Genomic DNA, 20,268 nt, shown 5'->3' with positions numbered 1-20,268 from the left:
GACATAAGACCTGCCCTCTTTTAAATAAACGATACAGTATTGCTAGCTACAGGCACTAAGCTGTAGAGTAGAGCTCCAGAACATACTTATCTTGCATAACTGAAACTTAAAAACCTTTCTCCTAGGGGGAGCCTGACCCTGGGAGTTAGCCAACCCATGGGGATTGGAGAGGGCTCAGCCTGGAGCAGGTCTTTGACATGCAAACCAATACCGCTCCCCCCCTGCCCCCACCCTGGCGGCCAGCTTCCCCTGCCCCTTATATTCCAAGAGGCCATGTTCTTCTGCCTTAATAACTCCTGAGCCAGGCAGCAGGCCAAAAGGGACTGTCCCTGTGGCTGGGAGCCCACCGACGTTATTCAGACTGCCTAATCTTAAACTGCCCACCCTAGCCTGCCTTGCCTTTCCCATGGAAACTCCAGCAAAGGCCATGGCCTAGGTTCTCCCTCCTACTACACCTTCTGCCCCTCCTGGGCTGCTGTCTTTCCCAAATGGCCCAGCACGGCATGTCCCCAGTTCCTAGGACCTCTGAATATAACGAACTGTCTTCTTGAGCCTCTGTGTCATTTCTAGTGGTCAAACCTTGCTGACCATCAAGACCCAAATCTATCCACCAACCCCACATGGAGACCTGAAATCTGAGTGTCTGAGACATTGACTTGATGACCCCATACCATACTGTCCTGTTCACGGTAACTTTAGGTGAGTATGGACATCAAGCAGTCTAACTCTTTTAACTTTACAAGTTCTTTTAGCTATGCTAGGTCCTTTTTTATGTTTTATATACATTTTAGTCCCAGCTTGTCAATCCCCACCCCAAGGCAAGTCCAGTGGGATTGGGACTGGAACTGCTCTGAGGCTGTAGATCTCTTTGGAGAAAACTGCCGTCTGAACCACACTGAATCCTCCAGTCCATGCACAAGGTAGATCCCTCCACTGACTTAAGTCTTCTTTAATTTCTCCCAGCAATGTTTTATAGTTTTTCAGTTGATATATATTTTGCTAATTTTTCCTAAAACAGTTCATTTGTATGCTATTCTAAATCTTACATTTCTCTAATTGTATGTTCTAACTTATTTTCCAGTCACTCATTTCTAATATATGGGAAAACATCTGTTTTTTCATATATTGATCTCGTCCCTTGTGGCCTTCTTAACTTCATCCACTAGGTCCAATAGGTTTCCCATAGATTCCTCAGCATTTTCTGCACATCTGCGCATGTTAACTGGTAACAGAGCTTTACTCCTTTCTTTCCCATCTGTATGCATTTTGGTTCTCTTCCTTGTGTTGCTGCACTATGAAGGGCCTCCAGTGCAACCCTCGGAAGAAGTGGTAAGAGTGGATGGATGGGCCATTTCCCAATCATAAGTCAGACAATCTTGTCGATTGTTTATAACAATCAACTTCTGGTTTCATGGACTTTATGTATTATTCTTCCATTTCATTTAAGTTGATCTTTACTATTTCCTTCCTTTGGCACATATTGGGTTTAGTTTGCTTGTCTTTTTCCTTGTTTCCTGAGATGCAAGCTTTGGTTATGGCTTGAGCTGTTCCTTCTTTTTTGATGAAGGCATTAAGAGCTATAACTTTGTAAGTTTTGGCCAATTATTTTTTAAAGAAAAATTTAAAAACATGAGGGAGGATAGTTTATATTTACCCACATTTTTACCACTTTGCTTCTCATTCCTTTGTGTGTACTGGAGTTTTTATCTACTGACATATTTCTTTGCCTGAGGAACTTCCTTTAATATTCTTGTAGTATAGATCCGTTAGCAGTAAATTCTCTCAGCTTTTTGTCTAAAAATGTCTTTATTTCCCCTTCACTTTTGAAGAATATATTCAGTTAATATAGAATTTTAGGTTGAGTTTTTTTCTTTCCACAATTTAACATGTTCCATTGTCTTCTGACCTGCAGTACTTATGATCAGATATCAGTTGTAGTTCCTAGCTTTGTAATGTGTCTTTTTTTAATTTTCCTGCCAAATTAAAAGATTTCTTTTTGTTGCTGGATTTCAGTAATTTGATTATTATATTTCTTGGTGTTCTTTTATTTGTATTTTTCCTGCTTTATGTTCAGGTTCATTGAGCTTGGATCTGTGATTTTATAGTTTTCATGAAATTTAGAAAAGTCTTGGCCACTATTTCTTTAAATACTTCTCTGATGCCCTCACCCCAACCCCACCCCATCCCCCAGGCTCTGGGCCTCCACTCCACATTATTTCACAGTTCCCTGAGTCACTGTTGCTGTTAGTTTTATCCCACCCTTTCTTCTCTGGCTGCTTCGGTTTGAGCAGTTTCTATTGCTGTATCTTCAGGTTCACTCCTCTTTCTTTCTAGTGTTTAGTCTGATATTTAAGCCCATTGCAATCCTTAGACTCTAAAATGGCCCCAATGATCTCAACCTCCTATCATTCATACCCTTGTGTAACCTCCACCTCTTTCTGGTGAGCATATTGGTGATCTGCTTCCACAGGATACATCACAGGTGATGGAATATTACTCCTGCGATTAGTTTACAAGAGATTATAACTTCTGTTTTGCTAGCAAACTCTCTTTACCATTATTTATGGCTTATATACTTAATAAAACAAGCTGCCACTTTGGAGAGATCTATGTGGCAAGGAAATGAAGATGACCCATGGCTAAAAGCCAGCAAGGAGCTGAAGCCCTTGGTTTAACATCCTTCAAGAAACCAAATTCTTACAACAACCAAGAAAGCTTAGCAGCAGATCCTCCTCAGCTGAGCTCTCAGATGAGACCTTGGCCCTGATTGACTCATTGATTACAGCCTTGGGAAAGACTCTGAAACAGAGGAGTCAGCTGAACAACTCCCAGATTTCTGACCCTCAGAAACAGTGAGATGATAAATGGGTATTGTTTTAAGTTGCTACATTTGTGGTAATGTTTTACACATCAGTCAATAACTAATACTCTCATCTGGTGAAATTTTCACTTCAGATATTGTATTTTCCAATTATAAAAGTTGTACTTGGTTCCCTTCCTATCTTATGGCTCTCTCCTCACACTGTTCATCTTTTCCTTTAAATCACAGAAGATATTTATAATAGCTGTTTAAAAATCCTTATCTTCTAATTCAGTATCTATGTTATGTTAGGTTCCATTTCTACTGTCTGATTTTTATCTTGGATATGGGCCATGTTTCCCCATTCCTTTATATGTTTAATAATATTTTATTGAACATGGAACATTGTGAATGATATATCATTGAGTGTAAATTTTGCTATCTTATTTTGAAGAATGTTGAATTTTGTTTGTCTGGCACTTGTAGATCAGCTTGCTCACTTCTAGGTTTGCTTTTATGCTTTGCTGGGGGTGGGGAGGGGGAGTCTAAAGTATTATTTACTCCAGGGAGAGTTCGGCCCTACTATTAAAGTGTGACCCTTCTGGGACTTCTGCTGGATGCTTCAGGTATTCGATAACATCTCTTCACCCAGCCTAGTCCAAACTTGAACATCTCCCAGTTCTATGTCAGTTCTGAGAATTTTTAGCTTATAACTCCCAGTGGTTGTTTTATCAACTGACCTTGTGGAGTTTCACTTCATATATACTCAACTTAGTATTTAGCCAAAGACTCAAGGGGACCTACTATGCAGATTTCTGGATCTCTTTCTCTGCTTATTTTCCTTCTCTCCAGTACTCTGCTCTGCAAGTTCCAACTGCCTTGGCCTCCCCAAACTCTGATCCCCATCTGAACTCAGCTAGGCTACTGGTCTCTGCTTGTTTGCCCCCATCTCCATGCTACTGGAAAAAGCCTCCAGCCAGAAAGCCAGAGATTCCCTTGTTCATTCACTCCTCTCAGATATCACAGTCCTGCATGTCTGATGTCCCACTTCTGACAACAGTTGTTTCGCATATTTTGTCCAGGGATCTAGTTGGTTTTAGTGGAACAGTAAGTCTGCTGCCAGTTACTTTGTCATTGCATTAGAGGTATCTGGGCATTTTTAGAGATGTACGAGAGAGTGGGATTAGCGCTTAGCTCCATCCTTGGGTTCCTAAGCTTTTTGCAGATACCCAGCTAGCTTATTCGTCATGGGGGTATTGGGGACAGTAGGAAGAAGCATCAGAAATGCTCCTCAGTGGCTGTGTCATATCCTCAAAGCATTCATGACAACCAACCCCTTTGCCTTCTCAGCAAATAACTTGTCAGTATGAGACTAACACCCACCAAAAGCCCCTCAGTCTACCACGGATTTGTTTATTCTGTGGGTTGTACCTGACTCTCTTTGTGAAAAGTGATGTGATCACAATTTATGAACCAAGACCCTTGCTCTGATGGTAGGTCTGGAAATTTGAACTTGGAGGGGTTCCAGGAGATCCTGTGAGTCTTAGGCATCTGGCATACTGCTAAACAAAGAACCTCTGGCCACAGGGCCCCTCTTTGTCCCCTTATAGAAGGTACAATCTCCAAGGCACCTCCAACCTGGCTGATATTCAGAATCAATCACCTGGGAAGCTTTTTTGAAATTATGAATGCCCAGGTACCCAGACTACACATTAGAGCCTTGGCACCCACAATGATTCTGCTGCATACCCAGGGATCGCTCTGCTGCCTTGTATTTTATGAAGCCCAGGAGCTCACAAACATGAAATCTGAAGACTTACGGAAATGCCAGTGCCCTGTCAGCCATCCAGCATCAGTCCTAGAGGCATATAAAAGCCACTGACTCCGAGAAGGGAAAGACTGAGCTCTCTGTCAACATTTGTAATAAAAAGAACCTTGCAGAACATTCTGGCCAACTTGCCTTCCCTTCCTTCAGCCTTTACACTTCATAGATAAAGACACCAACTCCAGAGAGGATTAAGTGACATGTCCAGTATCACTGGGCCCAGGACCACATCACCCATCTAGAACTTTCCCTACTGCCTCCTAGACTCCTCTGAAATTCCCGTCTGCAGCTTCTTCAGACCCTTAGAACAGAATCTAAAATCCTTACCACACCTGAGCCCCACAGGACCTGGCTCCAGGCCCTTCCTGCACTCTTGCCTCTCTGTCCTGTCCCTGCTCTCCTGGCACACCGGTCCCTTTCTGTCAGTGGGAAACCAAGGCCCTCCAGCCTAGGAGAGCCATACTGTCCTTTCTGCTCAGAATGTCCTCCAGCTCTTCACAGCAACACCACTTCATTCTTCGAGGCACAGGCAGAATGTCCCCGCCTCAGCAAGGCCCTTCCAAACCTCCGAAGCCCAGCACCCAGCCATCACTCCACCTAGACGGACCTATTTGTCCCCTGCAGCACTCACCTTGGAGGTCCTGAGCTGCTCACGGCTCACCTCTGTCCTGTCTGACCCAGTGCCCAGCAAAGTGCCCAGAGGCAGCGGGCTTATTATAATGTTTCTTGGATGAATGGATGGATGGAAGAATAAAATAATTCATCAACAACCAACAAGTGACCAAAGTCACTTGGTCGCTAACATCCCAAGTGCTGCGAGAGCAAAGAGCTTCACTGGGACCCAACAGAACTGGTGGCTGGAGGACAGACCCTGCGACCCTCAGCGGTGGCCCCTGGGGCTCCAGGGTCCAGGCTATACCCATGGCTAACCCCCAATGACCCTGCAGCCAGAAGCTTCACCAGCAATGCCAGTCATGGGTTCCATTCTGAACACAGTGACGTTGAAAGTCCAGACGCCCTGGCACTTGGCAGGGCCCCAGTTTCCCACACGTGAAATCGTGTTCAGCATCCCCCACCAACAAGCACACCCAACTCTGCAGCTTGCCACAGGGCAGCCCTATTCTCCTGCCATTCCAGTGGGTCTGCATAAGCGAGGGAGGAGAATTTCAGACTCACTAGTGTCCACTCTGAAATATCCTGGGAGTTGGGCTCCTCCCTCCACAGGCAACACTTTTAAGCAGAAGCACCAACCAAGTGCCTTTGAGGGACCAGAGCCCGATTTTCTTCCATCGCGTTGTTCTCCTGTGGGCCCTTCGAATCTCTAAGCACAGCATCCAACAAGACCTGCTTCCCGCAGCATTGCATCTCAGCTTTCAATGTGGAGATCGCCGGATGCAGCAGAAGAACTAGAATCAGCATCTAAATAATGGGCATGCTTAAAGGTAACCCAGGCCTCCAGCCTCAAGGTTAGCATGGCATAGTCCCAGCACTGTCCAGTAAAATACCAGCCACATTTTAAATTTCCTAGTAGTAACAGTCAAGAGGTAAAAAGAAACTGGTGAAACTAATTTTAACATATTCTATTTAGCCAACATATTTAAATGTCGTTTTAACATGTAATCAATAAAAGTATCAATGGGTTCTTTAACACAGCTACTTTTCATACTAAGTCTCAGACAGGCAGTTTGTATTCTACACCGCTGACATGTCGCATTTCAGGTGCTCCACAGTGACATGAGTTTTGGACAGCGCAGGAGTCCAGCTACTCAGAGGTGGCACGTGGGCACCAAAACCAAACTGCCTGAGGACTTCCACGGCAGAGAAGGCAAAAAGGAGGCTTGGAAACCCTGCTCCCTGGTCCCTGCAGCCCTGCCCCACTGTGCCGGCCCTGGGGCTGGTGGAGGAGTGGACAAAGCTGGCAGAGGAAGCTGGGACTGCTGCTCAGGTTCTCTCTGGAGACTCGCAGTAATTCACTTGTACTTATTTGGCTTTTTATAAATAACAGCCACACAATGCATTCCATTTGGCGTGAGCAAAAGGCACTAATCCCAAGGGAATCTGTCACACAGACCCTCTTTCTGTAAGTAAATAAAAAGGGGACTGTGCAAGGAAAGGAAATGACACTGAACCAAAATCTGAGATTTCATTTTTCCCATTTAGATCCATAAGCCAAAATATTGCTACGGCTTTTTATAAACAAAGATAATGAGTTGTATAATTTATGTAAATTAACTAATGCTGTTGCATTTTCTGAAAGTAACATAACTGCATTATTTATTTGACGTGCCTTTTGGAATAAAAATAATTATAATTGGATATTATACCTAACAGGTTTCTCCCATTGTTTTCTTATTTGTGTTTGTGGTTTTGAGTGTAAAACAGGGACTCCCTGAATGCACTACAGGTGTGGCTCTCCTGTTGCACATGTGAAAATGACAATGACTTTCAGCCGGACCAGGGCCCTTGCCCACAACTCTGTGCCAGAAGGAAACACATGTGCCATCGGCCAGGCTTGGTCAGCAGGTGGTGGTGATTTGCAACTGGCATGGGCTACTAGTTAATCAGCAGCCCATGGGGTACACCACCTGATGTCCACAATGTCGTCCCATCTTCATTACTCACAGGACGGTCTGTGACCAGCAGCACCAGCACACTCCTAACTTAGGCCCCAGCCAGGGAACTGAGTCAGAATGCCCAGGGGACATACACACACACACCTTCAAGATAGAGAAACACTTCCATACATCTTCGCAAAGACCAGCCCTTCCCTGGACCCTTCCTGCAAGAGACAGAGCTGCACACAGGAAGGCCCAGGGCTAGATCCCCCAAGTCTGTCTGTTCCCAGTTCACAGCATCAACCCACATTTCCGCTTACATCTAGCACATGTTCAAATGAGCAATACATAATCACACATTGTAATTCCTAATATTATAATATTAAGAGTATTAAAAATGCAAGAAAGGATAATTAAGCAAACTAAATTAAACAAGGATCTTGAAATACACAGCCTTGAAAATACTTTTGCTACCTAGATGCTTGCTAACATGTTAGCCACAGTCATGCTTGCTGCCCTTTCCTGACCAGGCCTGACCCTTTGCCATCTTTTTCTGATATTCAAAACACAAAATATAGTTAACTAACAAATGTAAATAGCTCTGACTCCTCGTAACCTTGTTTATACGGAGAAAGGCAAGCCTGAGGTGGTGGAGGGAACTCTAGGGAAAACCCACTGATCTTTGGGAGGACCAATTGTTTGTGAGCAGAGGTGGGGCCCTGGTCCCCCCCCACCGAGGGAGGAATAAGGCCCATTCATTCAAGAGCAGGGTGAGGAAAACAAGGCAAAAGTACCTTAGACCAAAAGAAATGGAGGGTAATTAACTGAATTTATTTCATCTCATCTCCCTTAATCATGTAAAAACAAAACTCAAAAGTGTTCTACATTCTGGTTTGTGTCCAACACAATGTGCAAACTAATTGAGTGTAAAAAGCGTTGCTTTGCATTATATCAGTTAAAGTAAGTGTAACAATTGCTCTTCCTACCCCCAAGCTCTGTTTCATTTCTGTTTTCCTTATAATTCAGTCCATTCACAATATGTCATTGCAAACACTATTTGCAAAAGAAAGGATAAAAAAACAGATTCTTTATTTCTTAGCGCATTTATTTTCATTTCCCCTCCTCAAGCTCTCCACATTTATACTGCGCTTCCATCTGGAGGGCTTAGAAAAGTTATAGACGGAGTTACTAGACATAATGAGGCACGCTCATCTGGTATTTAGCCTGAGAATTTTATTGCCAGGTGTTGTGAAAGAAAAAAAAACCACAGCCAAAAAATACTGTGCAGCGTCTCGTTTCCAAACATTTCATATTGTGGCTGAAAGTGTTCATCAGATTGGAAGGGAAGCGACTTCATGGGGTTCACTTGCCTGTCTCCCAGGTCAAGGCCACCACCCGGCCCCAAGCCCGTGCCCCTCAAAGCGCCCAGTGGTGCAGCCCCTGCGCAGGCCCGGGGAGGCCACCACCCCCAGTAGACCCTGGGAAGGAACTCTGTGGGCCTGCTGCCCACACGCTCATCCAGTCGTGTAGGAAATGTAAACTGAGTCCCTACTGTGCTTGGTGCTGCTGAGACCGAAGCTGCGAACACCAACCAGGGCATGGGAGAATCGTCCCAGCCGCCGTCCCCTCAGGGAGCCAGGAGATCTTCCTTAGAACAACGCCCACCCACAGCCAGCTGGAGACAGAGCTGGAGGGAGCCGTGCTCTGCCCACCCTTTGGTCGGGGCTGTCATTTAGCCTGTATCAAGCATTTCACGGCCATTAAAGAATTAAAGGTCAGCAGCAAAACACACTCCCTCCCCGACTGATTAGTCCCACAGAGTGACAAGCACATTCTGTTTGTGAGAAATAACTGCTTCGCAGTTCGGTGTGTAGTCTTTGGGGAAATTGGACTTCTTATGGCATTACCCTGACAACTAGGTCTAATTCCACATATAAAAGCACATGAGAAATGAGGGGTTTAAGAAAAATATCATTTCAGGTTGTCCACCATGGAAAGGGGTTTAAGCATGTGTTTCAGCTGCACTACACGTAGGCCAGAAAGGAATCTTGGGGGAAATAAGGCATCTTGGGGTTTCCCAAGTTTGTTTCCCACAGCTTCATACAGAAGAGGTTACGACATTTAACCATTTGTCTGCTGTGTTGGAAAGAGGAAGAAGTCATAAAGTATTTCAAACTTAAGCTATCAGACAACGCTGATACCTTCGAAACGTCCCCAGAAGGCATTCCTGCACACTTGTCATCCTCACTAACCGTCACCTGGCTGCTCCCCTGCATGGCCTGTCCTCAGGTGGTGGGCTGGACAGCCACCCCTGCTAAGCCCCCCGGCTCTGTTTCATCTGAGAATGAGCACAGCCCCACAGCACTCTCACCTGGGGTCGTCGGCATAGGTGGAAGCCACTGGGTAGCCTTGGCTGCCTGCCTGCTTCTGCACGGCTGGGTTCCGGGCCAGAGCCGGACCCTGCATGAGCTGACCACACTCCCAGGGGCGTGTTCAGGTCTGAGACTCACTCACGGTCTCCCCAAGACTTCACACAAATCTCTCCAGAAATTTCAAGCAAAAGGGACACTATTGTGGTCTCTACCAGCATCTTAGGTGCTGAAATACGAAGATCTCAGCAGAGACTCTAGCATGAGAAATCGGAAACGAGAAAACAAAGATGTGGGGACTAAAGGACCATGAGCACTAGACACTGGCCAAGGGACAGAGGCAGATCACCCAGGAGAACTGGGTGCAAGGAGCCAAAGGTTGGGGAAAACCACAGCCACTTGCTTAGAATTTATGTTTCCGTAAGTGAAACACTGGGATCCTCGCCTAGAGGAGAAATCATTGACATGTGTGCTCCCTTAAGGAAGGCTTCTCAAGAGGCCCATTCCAGACCTAATAACAATCCATATTCTTCCCCAGAAACAGCAAACCGAGCCTTTGATTTCCTTATCACCGCAGATACATGAATCATTAAGCTGCAAACCAGAAGTTCAGTTTATCATACGCCACCTAGAATATTTAATAAAATAAATTCCAAATAATCAATTCGTGAGGAGTCAACATCTCTCACACTTTTGTAATAAATGTCTCCTTCTTGCATCCGTCATAAAGCTGCTCGTAAACTGGCGGCCGAGATGAAAGAGCAAGTCCCTGGTTTTCTCGTGGGGTCATGCAAATATTGGAATGCGGACAACAGCATCCGCACCCTTCCTGCAGCCTCCATGCTAGGGGGACATTGTCACTAAACACGTCTGGGCTGCTTCCAAAGCAGTGCCAGCCTAGAGACACAGGTAGCTCAGCTTCTCTCTCTTCCTTTAACCAACCCACCTTTGGCTCAGCTGTCCTGGAACAAGGGAACTCAGTGCACCTCTTCAGGACTCACCCTGCCCTCTCCTCGGAGCCACAGAGCAGAGCCTTGGGCACATGGGAGAAATAGGACATTTCCCAACCCCACTTCCAAAGTGCCCTTTGCAAAAGACACTGCCCCTTTCTTCAGGCTGAGGACAAAGAAGCCTATGCCCCATGGACGGGCTGCCACTGAAAGCAAAGAGAAAGAGGAGACCCTGACTCTCCCAGGACAGCATGACTCACAATACTGCCTGATGTGACAGTTGGCACGTCATGAATAAAAGTGTTAATTCGTTGCAGAATTATAAGCTGAGTATGAACATCCTCAGGCTGCAAACACAAGCTCTAGGACAGACCACTGCTCCGATTTAAGTCCTTAAAAAGTGTGTGGCAAGTCCTTGGTCATCCCCCATCAATCTCTCACCAGCTCCCATAGTACCCTGCTCCTTCTAGAACCTGCTGCCACAATCCAGAACAGGGGTCAGCAAGTATCACCAATGGTCCCTCAGCCTCTCTTTGTAAATAAAGTTTTATTGGGACACAGTCACACTCATTTCTTAACTATCATCTATGTCAACTACTACGGTAGCTGAGACAGAGTCTGTCTGGCCAATAAAACTGGAACTATTTACTGTCCAGCCCTTTACAGAAGAAGTTCACCATTTCATCCATCCATTCAAAAAACAATGTTTCCTGAGCCCCAGATGTGTACCAGAGACCACGCCGAGCCTGGGCTGCACAATGCAGGAGGGGGGCTGCTTCCGGCAGAGAAGACAGGGCCGAGGGAACCGTTCAGTCGTGGCCAGTGGGGGTGCTCTGCTTCCACAGCCCTGCTATTCTCTCCTTCATGGCCAAGGGCAGAATGAGCAGTGATAGCTGGATATTTTATTTTAAGTGCTGGGAGTGAAATAATGAATACCAGACCAACCTGTGAAATTTTCCTTTGGACTTTTCCTAAGATTAAATAAAAACGAGCCCCACCTGCCTAAGGCTGAGCCACCGAGGGAGGACCCTGGACGGTGTGTGTCAATCAGGCTGCGAAGGGCCATGCCTGTGAGTCATGAGGCACCTTCCTGAAAGGAGACCTCGCCTCAGCAAACCCAGGTGTGGCCCGGGGGGCCCACACGTCTAACAGGCTCGCAGGGGAGGCTGACACTCTGACCAACGGACCACACTGTGGGGAGCAAGAAGCCACAGGGCCACAGGTTCTGAGCGTTCTGCAACAGGAAATTAAGGCATGCCCTGAAGGGCACACAGCATTACAAGGTGCTGGAATTAACAAATGCAAAGAGAAATGGAAGGCCATTTCATGTGTCTAGGAGAGAACCTCAGGAACCAGCAAGGTGCTCTTTCATGAAATCACCTGCCTTCCATCTATAGTTCCGGCCTCACATCCTGGCAGGGGGAGCAGAGAGTCACTCAGCAGCCAGAACCCCCACAAGTAAGAGCCCTATCAAAGCAACCTCCCCCACCCTCCAGCCTGGCAGCTGTGTGAATAGCTGTGCCCTTCTTTCATGTGCAAAGTAGAGAAGTAAAGCTTCTCTGACCACTCCTACTGGGAGCACAAAAGCCCTTCACTGCGCCTCTATTTTCCCATCTTTTTGGCTGGCCTGTGGGAGGCAGACAGAGCACAGTGAGCCTGATTAGTTCGCAAAACATATCCCTTCCCTGTGTCAATGACTAATGTCAGCTAAAGAAGGTTGGGAGTGACTCTTCTAAGACAAGCCTGGAGATCTGTGCCCTCTGCACACGGGCTGCCCCACAAAGAGACCGCCACAGCGCCCACGACAGGAGAAAATTTCGCCCGCAATATTAGGGAATTGAAAGATGCGGAGAAGATCAATAATTTACTATTCAGCCAAGTGAAGGCCAGAGACACTCTTTACGCAACGCAGACAGCCGTGTCTGGTCACTGCCCACGGGGGTGGGACACAGATCATGTTCTGAAAGGCGTCCCCAGCTGCCCACACGGCCATCTGTTACGCTCACAGAATCAAGGCTGTGTCCTGGGTAACATCAGACTTTGCATCTGCTGCGCGCTGGGGCCCAGCAGAGAAAGGCCCTCGGGTGAATTCTGACGGGGCTGGTCCAGGGCTCCCGCCGAAAGTGAACATGCTAAAATTCCCACTCATGTCCTCGTGGGCTCATCAGCAATGACGTTCAGGTGCTGTTATGATAATAATTAAATACGAGTTCAGCATACAAGTTGACAGCCTGCGGCTCTACCTCTGACAGGGAGTTTCTAGCTCAATAAAGCTCAAATTGAGTTTTAAAAAGGAAATGGCAAAATATTTCACATATTGTAATCTGCCAGGAGTAGAAGGAAGGCACAAACTACAAACACACTTCCTTCGAAATCTTCCCAGCACGTCTCTCACTCACACATGGTTCTTCCTTTCTTGGGGTTACAGTCACCGAAGGTGCAGAACAGAGGCTCCCCGCAGTCCTAGCACTTCGGGATTTAAGAAGCAAGAGGGTCCCAGGCCTGGCAGTGCTGGGGTTCACTAGCACACTGTCAGGGGCGCCTCCTCCTCAGCAGTGGCCAGCGTCCCCTCTGTGTTTACGGTTCCTGCATCAATAATGAGTCTGGAGATAAACCAACTTACTTCCTCAAGTCTTCAATAAGGACAATACCCAAGCAGCCAACTGCCTGCAAAGACTCAAAGGCAACTGCTCTGATGGCCGGAGGGCTGCCAGATGAAAATATAACCAGAGACATTGAAGTTAAGAACAATCTAACAATAGCCACAGGGGAGTGGGGCAGGGACAGTGGGGAAAGGGGATTACAGGAACTACTATAAAGGACACATGGACAAAATCAAGGGGAGGGTGGAGTTGGGGGAAGGTGGGGGGTTCGGCTGGGGTGGGGTGGAGGGATGGGAAGAAAAGGCATACAACTGTAACAATACAGCTGAATAACAATAAAAATTTTTAAAAAGAAAAATACAGGATGTCACTAATAGTGGGTCTCAGACAAACAGACACCATTTTAGTGTAAGTATATCCCAAACACTGCATGTGACACACTATACTGAAAAATAACTTACTGTTCATCTGAAATTCGAATGTAACTGGCATCCTGTCTCACATGTGTGTGCACGCCTGTGCAGGGCGAGCGACACAGCCCTCACGCACAGCCCTCACGCCCAAAGGGAGCAGATCCTGGAAGCTGAAAGCTGCAGCTTTAGGACAGTTCATAGCAGGAGAAGATGAACACAACCTGTTACCCTGAGTGCAGGTCGACAAGGGAATATCCAAAGTTCCCAAAAGGCTTGGATGAAATCAGAGCTAAGGGGGCCCAGTCCCACAGGCAGGTCCCAGAGGGAGCTGGACGACGAACTCCCAACCACTGAGAGCGCAGCAAGGAGCCTCCCTACCTCCTCCTTGCAGCCCCTGGTGGCTGAGGGAGCAGCAGGTTCCCGGGCTGGAGAAGCTGTGCAGTAGGGACTCTTCCCCTCGGATGGGCTGGAGTTATAAGAAAGAGCGGCCTGGTGACCAGAAGGGGGCCCATCACTCCTACTAAAGACCTTCCTTATCTCCAGTCTCACTTGAGACCTATACTATGGTGCACAGTGCTGTACTGAAACCCTTCACTCCCCGAACTCCACGCTCTAAGGACACATCTTCTGCGATCGGGTGTTTGGAAGCCCCTGTGGTATCGTGATGAGGAAACTGGAAATCTGGAATCAGACAGACCTGGGTGGGATCTTGGCTCTGTTACTAACCAGCTAGGTATTGCTGGATACACTTCTTACCCCTCCTGGAAATTAATCGCATCTGTAAAAACGAGGATACTGACAGTCCCTCCCTAGTGAGGATGTTGCCAACCACTGAATGAGATGATGCATGTGAAGCGATGGACACAGGAGGCATTCAGTCAACGATGCTGCTGTTGCTTGTTGCTCACTGGCTGTGGTCAGGGAAGAGGGGGCTTGGGGAGGAGAAGCAAGACCACCACGCTGGCCAGGCCTCTGCGAGCCCAGCTGCACTGAACAGGGAGGGCGCTGCTGCCACTGAAAAATGCAGCTAGCTTACTGCTATTTATTAGTTAAAATTTTAATTTTATGAATTGGGTAAGGACATGTCACCAGGGATGCCAGGTAATTAGAAATTAAGGAAAGACTATGGATTTGAGCTCCTGAATTGATTCTACCCAAACACATCCAGGAAACAGGAAATTAAGTTTTAACATGTTAGCGTACCAGCAGGACGCTGCACAAAAATTTGGATGATTTAAAGTCAGAGAGAGCCCTGGGAACTCCCCAAGGTGCCACTGTACGGACGGGCCCTTTCCACTGGAGCCGGTTATGAGGCCAGGACCCCACCGTCGCCAGCGCTTGGCACCAGGCAGGAGAGGCAGCGGGACTGGGAGTCGAAGACCTGGGTTCGAGTCCCAGATGTGCAACCATGACTGCATCGCAGGGTGGGAGAGCCCCCGATGAGGGGCACCTATGAGGACTTGGTCAGTCTCACCGCTCAGAGCAGTTCCCTTGGTGATCTGCCCCAAACCGTGCTCAGGGAAACATGTTTATTTGAACCCCAGAACCTGTGCGGTAACAATTGCCATGTCCTGTTGAAACGACCAGCTTTATGTTTCTGTAAGTTTTTCAAGCATGATTCTGTCTTACTTGCCTCTCAATCCTGCACTTAACAGATCATTAGAGTCTAGAAACTAGGCTTTCTAGCATCTGGAAAATACCAGATACTCAATGTGTATGCATTGACCTGGGCAGAGCTAATATGAAGTCAAGGAGGACACTTCCTTAAGAAACGTACTGATGGCCTGGTGGGCACCTGCAGGGCGGGAATCGTGACTCTGGCTGCAGAAGACCCAGGAGACGCTGGGCGGGGCCAGGGTTACAAGGCCAACACAGGCTCAGGCAGACACAGAATATAACAGACTCTGCACAAGGACTGCTGACATATAAACCGCCTGGGCGCATGGCAACGCTGAAGGGGAACGGTGTGAAATAACACGTCCACCGACCAAAGCCACACAGTGGGTTACAAAAAGCAAAACCGTGTTATTCTACTTAAAACCTACCAGGGCAGCACGCAGACTCACTGGAGTGGGGAGCCTCCACTGCTGAGCTGGTCCCTCAGCCAACTTCCTCCTTGTCTATTCACTGCTCTTTCCCAAACTTGGCTTCAGCGCCACACGTGTTGTGGCTGGCTATTTTAAATATTTTTCCATCAGCTGCAAGCAAGACACCTATTTATCTTATGGTTGCAAGCAGAGCTGAACCGATCTGGCATCGCCACGAGGCAGACAGTTATTTCATGCCCTGTTAATTCCTAATGCGGTAACTACAATATCATCCCTACTTTTAAAAGAGGTGCTTTTTTTTTCTTTTTAATATGTGGCCTAAGTGTCCAAATAAAGAACATCAGTCCTAATGAGGCTGAGTCCAAAAACATAACCTCGTTACCACTGCTGCCGCACTCACAGTGGGCTCGGAGCTCGCAGGCTCCGTCATGTCAGCAAAACTAAATGCTCTTCACTGCTGAGAAGTCCGATCGGAGATGACGGCTGGCATTTCTGCCGGGCAGATGTCCAGGCCAGGGGGTGCCTGTCCACCACAGAGCAGGCTCGGTGGGGCAGGATGTCTTTGTGCAACCACAATTGCGCCAACAGCCTCTGCAGGGACCACCCATGGTTTCAAAGGCAGGACACCCAGCAAAGCCCGCCCCACGATCAGAACAGAGGAAGCCCTGTCCCTGCAAGGTAAACATCTGGTCTGATGGGGCTGGAAGATACTGACGCTGCACACTCCTGGCACCTGCTGCTTTAAATCACGCTGCCTGTTTTACAGCGGCCTCCGTCACTGCCTATGGCGACTTCCCATCCAGACCCTGGTACCACCTACCTCCAAGCACTGCCTGGTCCCCTATGTCTATGCCACCTCCTAAGCCTGGATCGGCCTAGGTCCCCCCTCCTATGTGCCTGCCCCACAAGGGGCCTTGTATTTCTCTATCCCAGCCCTCAACACCCTGTATTACAGTTGCATGTTTGACCTTTTGTCTGCCTCCCCCAAATCATAAGAGTTCTTGACATCACTGCATCCTCAGCACTTGTCCCAACCCAGGCGGACAGCTGGCTGATGGGAAGGGAACATGCTGACTGGACCTGAAAAATGACAAATCCTACCCAAGAGCCTAGGAGCAACTGGTGTCAGGAAAGAGATTATGCTGAGTGCCAGGCACACCTGGCTCAGTCCCAGCTCCACACTGGCTTGTGGTGGGAAGTGGGGCAAGAGAAACCCTCTCTGAGGCTCAACCTCTCATCTGTGAAATGGGCATAATCAGTGCTTTGCATGGATGTTTCGATGAGGGTTGAAGGAGACAGCGTGCCTGGTATTCAGGAGAACCGTCAGCCTGCAGCTGCCACTGTACTTAGCACATGGCTCCTCTCTGTAGTGGGAGCCAGCAGTGAAACAGCTGGGAGGTAGGTGGCCCACAGCCGGCCTGGGTTCTGACCCCCTCACACTCCCCGGGGACAGGTGCAATGACAGCCTGCACACTTCTAGGGCCAGAGAAAGCACCATGAGCTTGAGAAGGACCTTTCTATCTTGGATGCAAGAGCAACACCCCCTCCGACTGGCTTCATGCAGATCATCGGACCCCTGGAGCGGCAATCCAGGAGGCAAGGGGACACTTTAGGGGTGCCCTCTGCTCTCAAGGAAACCCACACCAGTCCCCCTGACAAGCAGGCATAAGTCTGAGTGTGGGGCAGGACCAACTCCAGGCCTGCTGAGATTTCATCTCATGAGATACCGAGATCGCGGCACCCTCCTGTTCCTCCCTGCCAACCTTTGTCATCCCCGAATCCTTATCGAGCTAGCATCGCCTCGGCTCACAGACAAGACAACTCATCACGGACCTAGAGGCTCGTCAGCTTCAAACGCACTGCCCCATCCTGTGCCTGCTTGAGAAAATCAATGTGCCTTTGAGTTGCCTGTGTACTGAGGGCCCCAGCCTCTGAGAACAAAAGAAGCTAGACTGCTGAGCAGTTCCGAGGACCGGGCTGGAAGTTTTCCTGGCCTGAGGGAAGACTTACAGCAAGTGATATGTTAAATGGTACATCCAAATATCTCTATCGTGTCCTTGAACTGAGGAAACCAGCTCAAGTGGCAGAAAATCACAGCTCTGAGGCCCCACGCAGGGTGGTCTGCCTCCCCCAGTGATAGGGGTAGTTGGCTGGCACAGTGCCTGGTGTGACGTGGGTGCTGAGTCACTGGGAACCGCCTGAACGAATCCACAGGAGAAAGCAGCGTCCAAACTGGGCAGCCCCTCCTCCTGCAAGATACAACCCCCCCTGTACATCCACAGTGCAATTTCCTGGGTGGAAAGGACCACCTGCCTGCCGTCCCCTGCACGACCTCAGGGCTGCCCAGCTGCCAGTCCAGATCAGAGCACCTGCAGGGGCAGTGTCAGGGACATGCGCAGCCGCTCCTGCCAGTGAAGTCTTTCTTTGGGGCTGTTTACACAACGTGCCTATGGCAGACGATCCACAGCGAGGGACTTCCCTCAACACAAGAACGTGCGCATCTGGAAATGAAGAAGGAAAACCCAAATCTGAACTGAGTGGGCTCCCAGCTCTCATCCATCAGTGTGTGACAGGGTGAGGGACAAGTGGCACTTCTGAGGGCTGGTGGGCAGGTAATTAGCACAGCCACCATGGAGCAATTTAGCCATGTCTAGGAAGACTGAAACCGCTCAGCACTCACACCTGGCAATTCCAGGTCCAGTCAGACATGTACACAAACAGATATGAAGCACTGTGGTGTAGAAAAACGGGAAAGAACATGCAAGCCCACCACTCGAAAGCGGCTCCGTGCTTCCACAGCGGAATACTTCGGAGTGGCTGAGAGGGATGCGGAGATCTGAGTGTCCACACAAACGTGACTTAACCAGGGTGCTAGGGGAAAAGCAAGCTAGGGAATGCCGTGTAAGTCACACACACGCTCCCACCTGGCTTCAGGAGCTTCACTGGCAATCCCCCCCACCTGGGAAGCCTCTCTGGCCATCTCAGCTGCTCTGAACTCCCAGCAGTCTTGTCCCAAAAGTGCGGGCTCTGCACTCCTCAACACTGTCTGTGACTTTGAGGTACGGACAAGGCTGTCTCTTCAGTTCAACTCTGGCTCCTGTTTCTCTGCAGCCCCCACGGGTCCCTGTGCAGAGTGGGGCCCCTGTCAATGCTTGCTGGAGGACTGGCTGGGACAACTTCCTGAGCCCCTCAGGAGAGGCCACCACACCATGACCTCACCTGGGGGTCTCTCTCTCCCAGGACCTGAGAGCACACCTCTGTGTTGCCGGCCAAGGCGTGTCCAAGCCCACCTGCTATTCCCGCTGCTGCTGATACTCACACCTGGGAAGTCACGGGAACCCCTCACGGCCCTGCGCATCCCCAACTCCGTGTTCTGAGGGTCCAGATGGCCCCTGCCCATGTGCCTACATGTTAGACCTCAAGCATGGGAGCCACAATAACTCTGAACACAAACATGGCCTAAAAATAACCTTAAATCATTCTGATCCCATCCAGGGGCATTCCTCACTTACAGCACAGGGAAGAAAATGAACACAGACTGTCTTCCCTCTGGGCGTCTGCGCAGCTGCTGAGGAAGAATTCCACCTCACTGTTACTTACCACCGAGTTCCTGATTCATGTGCCACTGAAGGGGAAGTTTACCAGAGACCTGTGGGCCCAGGGGCTGTGTGAGTTCCCACAGACCCCGCTCCTCCGGAGAGCACCCTCGTTCTTGGCCGCCGACCTGCTCCTCTACCTTTTCCTCCACTGAGATAAGGACAAAGCCGCACACCCCTAAGGCCTGGGTAACAAAGGCGGACCTGTGTGTACAGTCACGGCACATCCTAGAGCTGGTCCACACCAGCACGTTTGGGCAAGCTGCATTTTGATGCTTCCCGCAGCCGATTCAACCGTGCTATGCAAACATCGAATGCAGGAGAACACAGTGAACTGGAATTTCTCATATCGGGACTTTTCTTTGTTCATCATCATAAAGCATTGTTATTAGGTGTTTTAAAAACACAGAAAGCATAAAACAAAGTTATCTCTCTCTGTGGGGTAGTACGATAAAAGCCATTGGATGCTATTTTTAACATGCAGAGAAGTACATGATTAATCTAGAAAAGGTCACGATGACAAGTTCGTCACAAAGAACGTCAGCATGGAGGGGGAGTGGCCGAGCCATCCTGGCACTAGTGGACTCCCGGAGCCCTTCCTGTGACCACTTTGAATAACCAGGTAGATCACAAGCCAGCTTCTTGGCTCCTAGCTTAAGACAGCACCTACCCCTCCCAGGAAGACGCTTCACGAGGACCCACAAGACGGAGAGAAGCAGGCGCTCACTGCTAAGCAGGCTGCGAATGCACCATGGTCCCTATCCTTTCCTCTGGCACTGTGGCACATGGCTCGGGCCCTCGAACCCTGGGAAGAAGAGCCAGGGGACATGCCCATGGCTGCCCAGGGGAGCATCTGTGCCATCAGAATGACAGCAAGGAAACTGGATTGCACCCCGTCTTCCCTGGGACCCAGACAGAAGTTTGCACAAGATCCCATGATACTTTCTACAGTCTCACCACCACCCCAGCCCGGTAACAACCCTGCACACCTTACCAGCCCATCAGATTACCTGTAACACCTGCCAGCTCCCTGAGGCTGAACCACACTGAGGGGCACAGGAAGGTTTGTTGGTAGAGGGGGTGAGGCCACGCTCCGCTTGGGGGTCACC

The 20,268-nt window shown here is 48.8% G+C and overlaps 1 protein-coding gene across 12 annotated transcripts in view; it reads right to left on the bottom strand.

The window, feature by feature from the left end:
- CAMTA1 (calmodulin binding transcription activator 1) overlaps positions 1 to 20,268 on the bottom strand; it is a 761,376-nt gene that overhangs the window by 354,991 nt on the left and 386,117 nt on the right. The gene's annotated exons all lie outside the window — the stretch shown is intronic.

This window comes from Desmodus rotundus, chromosome 3 (genome assembly GCF_022682495.2).
Source record: "Desmodus rotundus isolate HL8 chromosome 3, HLdesRot8A.1, whole genome shotgun sequence".
NCBI classification, from domain to species: domain Eukaryota; kingdom Metazoa; phylum Chordata; class Mammalia; order Chiroptera; family Phyllostomidae; genus Desmodus; species Desmodus rotundus.
The sequence above is the reverse complement of the archived record's forward strand: the minus strand, read 5'-3'. Positions and strand labels throughout refer to the sequence as shown.